General features: G+C 36.7%; 1 long non-coding RNA gene across 1 annotated transcript in view; it reads left to right on the top strand.

Annotated features, from left to right (window-relative positions):
• Nucleotides 1-8,696, top strand: part of LOC110295082 — an 82,515-nt gene that overhangs the window by 1,065 nt on the left and 72,754 nt on the right. The gene's annotated exons all lie outside the window — the stretch shown is intronic.

The following is an 8,696-nucleotide window of genomic DNA, read 5'->3' as shown; positions in this document are numbered from 1 at the left end:
GATGGCTGAGGGAAAGGCTGCTAGTGCCTCTGTCCAGAGGACAGCTGTACCCAGGGGCCCTATGTGCATCTTGGTAAAATCTTGTGTTCATTATGCATAGTTGTCATCTGAATGTTACATCCTAAAGGAGAACACATGGTTAAGAGTAGAGCTAGTGGCTATGGTGGAATTGACAAAAGGGTTCTTCTTGAACATGGAACTGCTAAGCCATGTCTGGACAGTGTGGGGAAATTCATGTTGCTAGGCTAACTGGAGGGACACAGGTTCACAGGGCAAGGTCTGCAGGTGTGTTGAGACTGACATCCTAAGAGCCCCTGCCATAGGTATGTCTCCCAGCTGCCCGGTGTGGAATACATTTGTTAAGTGGGAAGATCCCTTCTACATATGCTAGTATATCGATCTGGTGATAANCTTAGGAATGCTATACTTAGTGTGATCTGTTGCTTTGTGTTTTCCTTGTAAGCTGAGACTGAGCTAATGCAGAATTTAATTGTAACTTTGCCAGTACATCTATCTAGAGGCCTGCTGCCATTTTTGTCTTCTATGAAATTTCTGTTGCCAAGGAAGACAGGATTACAATTTTGTCTGACAGATTGAGATGGCATGGTGTATTCTTGGTTATCAAAATCCTTGTGTAGTGTGGGTTTTTTAATTGGTGAATATTCACAATGTGGGGAAAGCATGGTACATACTTATAATCTCAATTACCCAAGTGTGTGTACGCTTGCAGGATCTAGAAGGACACATCAAGCTGAGCTGCTTGTGACTGGGTGACTTTGTTCTTGCTTTCTTGTGTTTTGTTTCCTGTAATGCATATACTAAAAAAAAAATAAACAAAAGCTTCTTAAAAAAAAAAAGAAAGATGGATGGGATTAGTGAGGCACATTTTTGGTGTGTCTGTAAGAGTATGTCCAGAGAGGTTTAACTAAAGAGGGAAAAGATCCATATATGCAGTGATCCCAGACTAAATAATAAGGGGGAAAAGAAAAAACCACTGAGTGAGGGTGTTTTCCCTCTGCTTCTTGATCCACATTTATATAATCCTGCTGCTGACACTGACTTTCTTTGTTATGATGAGCTCTGTCGTTTAAGCCATGAGTCCAATCAATTTTTCCTACTGCAAGATCCTTCTTATCACAACAGCAAGAAAGGTAACTAATGCACTGATGCCCCAGTTGGGCTTGTTTGCTCTCTTCACTTGTTTTGGCAATTTTGTACAATTTCAGGTCATCTGAAAAGATGGTTTTTCGGTTGAATAAATTCCTCAATGAGCATGGCCTGGTATAGGCAAGCCTGGAGAACTTGTTTTTGAATGTTTGACATCTATAAATCAATGCTTGTTTTAAGAGCTCTAACTATAAAATTAGTTAATTTAATAAAAACAGACCCATTCACATCCAAAAATTCTTCAGTAAGAATTTTTGTAAGACCCAAAACCTCTGGAGTCAATGCCATCTCTTTATATGTGGTCCGAGTGTTTATGAGGAAGAAAAATGGTGAAACCATAAGAAACAAGCCAGTAGGTAGCACTCATTCATGCTTACCTCCTTCAGCTACTGACTTCAGGTTCCTACTTTGAGTTACTTCCTTGTCTTCCTTAATGACAAACTGTGAAATAGAGCAGTAAGTAGAAATATGTTTTTCTTACCCAAGTTGTTTTGGTCAACAGAAATCCTGACTAAGCATACAAGGAATATAAAGAGAAATGACTGAAATTATCAATATCAGTACTGAATGAAATAGTATCATTTTAGATGCTCTCTATATTAAAGGCCTTATCAAGGTATATAAGTAGTTCTGTGACCATAATTTCAGTATAGATGAAATAAACATTTCATAAAAAACAGAATTTACTATTGCTCACTCAAGAATTTTTATATATGAATTGGCCTGTGACTATTACTTAATTTTACAGTTATTGTTCTTGTAACAAAATAGACAGAGATACCTTCATTGACAAATTATATCAAATATTTAAGTAAGAAAAATATAGCTGGTCTACATAAGATGTTCCAGGAAGTAAAAATGTCAGGGAAATGTTTAACCTGTTTTAAACAAAATTATCATAATAAATTTGGGCAAATGATGAGTCTAACAAAACTTTAGAGAATACACTTAAAATGAAAGGAAAGGGAAAAATTTTGCAAAATATAAACAGATGAGTCCTTAAGAACATATTAGACCACTGATTAAAAAAAAACTAACTTGATCATGCATTCTGTACACAAGTATGTGGAACTAGAAGGCCACTTCACTAAACAAAGCCGAGTTAATATATCTATAGTTCTTCATCAATAAACAAAAGAAGAAAACCAAGAGAGAATCCATCTTTGGGTATGAAAACGCCTGTCTACAGTCAATTTTATGTACTGAAAAGGTGGAGGAGGGGAGAAGAAAAGAAACGCAAAACCATCTCAGCAGACATAAGACAAAGTTTGACCCAAATCAAACTCCAAACAGAATAATGATTCTTGGAAAAATCACAATTCTTTAAGAATTTCCTTAACCTTGGGTACATTTTGAATATGAGAGTTATGAGAGTGAACTGTGGTATTATCTGGCTATACCCTAGACACTCTTTTCCTGGGAAGGCAGTGGCAATACAGGCCCAGGATTAAGATAGGCAATTGTCACTTTCCTTCCCATCCACATATTCCAGTTCTCCAATCTCAACCCCAGCCCAGTAACAGACCACTGCACAGCTCTGTCTCTCTTCTTTTTTCCATTCCCTGTAAATCACACCCATCCTCATGATAAATCCAGCTTTTTAAATTTCTGCACATCCTCACTCTTTTCATGTCAACTCCCAGTTCCTTGACACAGAGACTCAAGACCTCTATGGAAGAGTTAGGAGAAGGATTGAAGAAGATGAAGGGGATGGAAACCCCATAGGAAGACTGGATCAACTAACCTGAATGTCTGGGAGCTCTCAGAAACTAAGCCATCAATCAAAGAGCACACATGGGCTGATCCAAGTCCTTGGGCACATATGTAGCAGAGGAGCACCCTCTCAGAGTCTAAAGGGAAGGGGATGGGATGAAGAACTCTAGGAGGAAGTACTGGGAAGTGGGGCAACATTTGGGATGTAAAGAAATAAAATAATTAATTGAGAGAGAGAGAGAGAGAGAGAGAGAGAGAGAGAGAGAGAGAGAGAGAGAGAGAGAGAGAATTTCACTGAACTTCTTGATGGAGACTCTAAAAGCCTGGATCAATGTTCTACAAATTTGAAGAAATTTAGAGAGTATCCCAGACTACTAAATCCAGCAAAACTTTCAAGTACAATAGATATAGAAATAAAGACATTCCAAGATTAAAAACCACATATATGAGGTGTCTACAATATAGCTCTACAGAAGGCACTAGAAGGAAAACCTCAACCTGAAGAGGTTGAACACACCCAGGAAATTACAAGAAATAAAAGATCTCTGACACACAAATTAAAGTGAGTCAGATGTGTGAAGCCCTACACTACCATCACCACCACTACCATCACCACCACCATCCCCACCACAACCACCACCACCACAACAACAACAGAATGGAAGCAACAAACACTGCTCATTGGTAACTCTCAACATCAATGGTCTCTGTCTCTACCCCATGCCCAAAAAGACACAGACAAAAAGATTGGATTAAAAAAAAAACCAGTATTCATCCCTTTGCTATATCGAATAATAAATAAATAAATAAATAAATAAATAAATAAATAAACCTTAAGATCAAGGATAGATATCACCTCAGGGCAAACACCAAAGAGAGAAATGCCAGAGCTAACTGATATCATAAAGAAACAAAGACAAGCAAAAGCTTATACTCCATCAAATAATTTAAAACAAATGTATAATTTTCTTGATATATAACAGCTACCAAAGTTGATTCAAAATCATGTAAGCAGTTTAAAACGACCTATAATCCCTAGTGAAATAGAAGCAGTAATTAAAAGGCATCCAACAAAATCAAGCCTGGGGCTAGATTTTTGTTTTTGTTTTTGTTTTTAGCACAGAAGTATACCAGCTTTCCAAAAGAAGTAGTTCTAATACTCCTGAAATTCTTAGACAAAAATAGAAACAGAAGGATCATTAACCAGTTCTTTTCATGGTGCTACTACTTCCCTGATACCTAAACCATGAAAAGACTTACAGATGAATTTCTCATATGAACATAGATCCAAACGGTCACAATAAAAATACTTGCAAACTGGGTCCAAGAACACATAATAAAGATCAAAGATCATCCTCCATGATCAAGTAGGTTTTATCTCAGAGATGCAGTAATGGTTCAACATACTTAATGTAATACATAGTATAAAATAATGGAAAGACAAAAACATATGATAACCTCATTTGATGCACAATCAGCCTTTGACAAAATCCAACATCGCATCATGTTAAAAGTCTTGGAGAAACTATGGATGGAAGTACATACCTCAAAATAGTAGAGACAATATCCACCTAGAGATATGGTCAACGCATTTCAACTAAAATCAGGAGCAAGACAAGGTTGTCCACTTTCTATATATCTATTCAATATAGTGCTGGAAGTCTTAGCTAGAGCAATAGGACAACTAAAGATGAACAATGGGATATAAGTAAGAAGGGGAGAAATCAAAGTGTCTTCTATTATAGATAATAGGATTGCATTTATAAGTGACTCTAAATATTGTACAAAAATATCCTATATCTGCTAACCATTTTCAACAAAGTGTCAAGATACAAAATTAATACATAACAGTAAAGAGACTTCCTATATACAAATAAAAAATGAGCTGAGAAAGAAATCAGAAAAATAGTAACTTTCAACAAAATGTTTCAAAAAGGATAAAATTAGTTGGGGTAAATAAACAAGCTAGTGAAACACTTGTATGATAAAAACTTTAAGACATGGAAGAAAAAATTGAACATATCAGGAGATGGAAAGATCTGCTATTCTCAATAGATTGGTAGGATTAATATAGTAAAATTGGTCATCATATCAAAACAATTTACAGATTCGATGTACTCTCCATCGAAATCCAACACAATTCTTCACAGAACTTGAAAGAACAAATTTCAGCTTCATATGGAAACAAGAAAAAATTCAGGCTAGCTAAAACAATCCTGAATAATAAAAGAACTGCTGGGGTATCATGATCCCAGACTTCAAATTGTATTACTGAACAATAGTAATAAAAGCAACATGGTATTGTCGGCATAAAAACAGAAACATTGATGAATGCAATTGAATTGAAAACCCAGGTAATGTATATGGATCTATTTGCATTCTTCTACATGAAGCCCTCCAGTTGGACCAGCAACATTTGTTGAACATACTATTTTTTTCCATTGTATAGTTTTGGTTTCTTTGTCAAAATGAAGTGTCAATAGGTTATGGTTTATTTCTGGATCTTCAGTTCAGGGCCATTGTTCAACCTGTTTGTTTTTATACCAATATCATGAGGTTTTTATTACTATTGCTTTTAGTATAGCTTGAAATCAGGGATAGAGATACCTCCAGAAGTACTTTAATTGTACATGATTGTTTTAGCTATCTTTAAATTTTGAATTTTAAAGGTGAAAAATGTTGTTACAAGGTCTGTGAAGAATTGTGTGGGAATTTTGGTGGGAATTGTATTGAATTTGTAGATTGCTTTTGCCAAGATGATCAATTTTACTATAGTTTTTGGGATATTTTCTTTGTTTACATTTCACGTTATCCCTTTTCCTGGTTCCCCCCCAAAAAAAACCCCTAATCCTTCCCTCCCCTTGCTTCTATGTGTGTGTTTTCCCCACTCATCCACTCCTACCTCCCCTCCCTCGAATTCCCTTACACTGGGACATCCTGCTGTCACAGGATCAAGAGCTGTTTCTCCCATTGATGCCCAACAAGGCCATCCTCTGCTACATATGCAGCTGGAGCCATGGATCTCTCCATGTGTACTCCTTGGTTGGTGGTTTAGTCCCTGAGAGCTCTGCAGGGTCTGATTGGTTGATATTTTTGCTCTTTCTGTGTGGTTGCAAACCTCTTCAGCTCCTTCAGTCCTTTCTCTAACTCGCCCATTGGGGTCCCCATGCTCAGTCCAATATTTAGCTGCGAGCATCTGCCTCTGTATTTGTCAGACTCTGAAATCCTACAGATTCATGAACATAGGAAATCTGTCCATATTGTGATATATCTTACTTAATTTCTTTTTTAAAAACTTGAAGTTCTTCACTTCCTTAGATAGAATCCCATCAAGATATTTTATATTATTTGTGGCTATTGTGAAGGGTGCTGTTCTGTAATTTCTTTCTCAGCCCATTTATTATTTGTATAAAGTAGAATTACTGATTTTTTGAGTTAATTTTATATTCAGCCACTTTGTGAAGGTGTTTATCTATTTCCATTTCGAAGTTTTAAACATTTTTTATTCATCTCTTTAACCTGTTTGAATTTTCCCACATTTCTTTAAGGGATTTATTCATTTCCTATTTAAAATCCTCTATCATATTCATAAGTTTTGATTTAAGGTCATTTTCTTGTGATTCAGTTCTGTTAGGCTATTCAGGGCTTGCTGAAATAAGATAGCTGTTTTCAAATTATCCTTGATCTTACTGATTGATTGGGTTCTAATACTCACCTTTAGCTATCTATGTTTTGGGATGTTTATAGGTTCAGATCCTGATTTCTGAGTTTATTTTCTTTTGGGTGGGAAGGGTTTGGATGTCCCCCATACCACACCACCCCTGCCCTTGGTTTCTGTTTCCTTTCTCTTCTAGCCTGAGTGGTCTGGAATTCTCTTGACAAGTGAGCCTTCAGGTCAAATAGGCTGTCTCCCCTAGGGGTCTTGTGGAGTGTGTGCTCTCTATGATTTTGGGTGACTCTGGGGTCCCTAGTGCCAGTGTTGCTTGGGGTCCTAACATTCAGGAAGGAAATCAGATTTGTGGGCTAACAAATGAGGTGCAGGGCCAGGGTATAGTTTACCACTGCTGGGTGTGCTTTAAGGGGACATGGCTGGTAAAGACTTTGTGGGGGGTGATCTTACCTGGTTGTCCCTATTGCTGAAGACAACACCAACAAAATTCATTGAAAGTTGAGGAGTCATACTCTTTCCCACCTAGAGCCTTCACCTCTACTGACTAGTGTTCATGCTTTTCGAAAGAACTCTGCCCACTACAGAAAGAAAAAGAAAAATACTAAGCCTACTACAAACTGCAGTGTTGGCTTGCTTGAAGATACCAGAGTACAATAGTGGAGCAAAACTTGCAAGACTAACCAAGCAATATTTGATTAGATTTAAGATCCATTCCATAAGATAGATCCCGTCCCTGCTCAGGTGACAAAGAACTTAGAACTAGATATGCCAGGTAGCTGAGGGGCGGGACCCAAATCCTACTGTCCTACTAAAGGAAGCCAGCAATAAAATGACTTTTAGTGACATTCTTTTCTACTCAGAGTTAAGTGGCTTGCTCACTTTCATCAGAGAAACTTCCTCCTACAATAGATGGGAAGAAATTCAGAGTCTCATACAGATAATATGCAGAGAATGTAAGACTGTAGAACACTCAGTGCTAATTAGGATGTCTCTACCTACTCTCTATCTCCAGTGCTCAGCAAACCCTGTATGAGAGGAGAAGAAATGATAGAAGTCAGAGGGGATGAAGGAAATAAAACCAAAATACAGAAGGATTAATTCACATATGAACTCATAGAGACTGAGGCACAATAAACAGGGCCTGCACAGGTCTGGGGCAGATGTGGTCACAGTGCCGAGAGCAGAAGTGGAGAGGAGCCCCTGTATCTAACTTTATCTAACCTTATCTCCATTGATAAATGCTTGCCAAAGCAAAACTGGTTTTCTCTCAAAGACTCTCGCTGGAACAACAAGCCACTCTTAAGGTCATATCCTATGCCCAGCAGTAGAAAGACAACACCAAAGTTATCTTAAAGGTGTTTTAGGAAGTTTCTTGTCTCAAAAGTGATTTGCCAGGACCGTTTTGTTTGGTTTTGGGAACACATTATGGTTTCCTGTTTTGTTTTTATGAGGTTTCTATGTGAGTGAATATGTGTATCTCTATATCTGTATGTGCTTTTAGAGCTTTTAATTTCCACTTTTTATTGTGTTTCTTCTTTTCTATAATTTTTTTATTTTTGTTTTATCTTGGTTTAATGGTTTGAATTCTAATGAGAAAGAGAGAGAAAGGTGTACATTTGGGTGAGTGAGGAATGGAGAGGATTTGGGGGAGAGGAGAGTATAATCAGAATATAATCTTAAAATCTTTGTAAAATTATATTTTTTAAGGGGGAGGGTAGAGGGGATTTTCGAGATAGGATTTGAAATGTAAATGAAGAAAATATCTAATAAAAATGAAATGTAAAATAAACACATTTGTTTTATGTTTTTCCCTGAACTAATGACCCAGCCAATATACATGATTTTCAACTGTGCATTTATATGGTTAAACAAGTTAAAAATCCATTGCGGAGTTATAGTATATGCAATAATTAAATTGTTTTTTAGGTAAGCCATAAATGATTATTTCAATTTTAATAGGTAAATGATCTTTAACATTTCTTTTTTCATCACTTCTTCCTTATAGTGTTTAAGCAGAATGAAAAATTATTCCATAATATCCTTCCCAAATCATAATTCTGTTTTCTTTTTTTATTAGATATTTTCTATATATACATTTCAAATGCTATCCCGAAAGTTCCCTATACCCTCCCTCCACCCTGCTCCC

This window comes from Mus caroli, chromosome 5 (genome assembly GCF_900094665.2).
Source record: "Mus caroli chromosome 5, CAROLI_EIJ_v1.1, whole genome shotgun sequence".
In the NCBI taxonomy this organism is placed as follows: domain Eukaryota; kingdom Metazoa; phylum Chordata; class Mammalia; order Rodentia; family Muridae; genus Mus; species Mus caroli.
The sequence above is the reverse complement of the archived record's forward strand: the minus strand, read 5'-3'. Positions and strand labels throughout refer to the sequence as shown.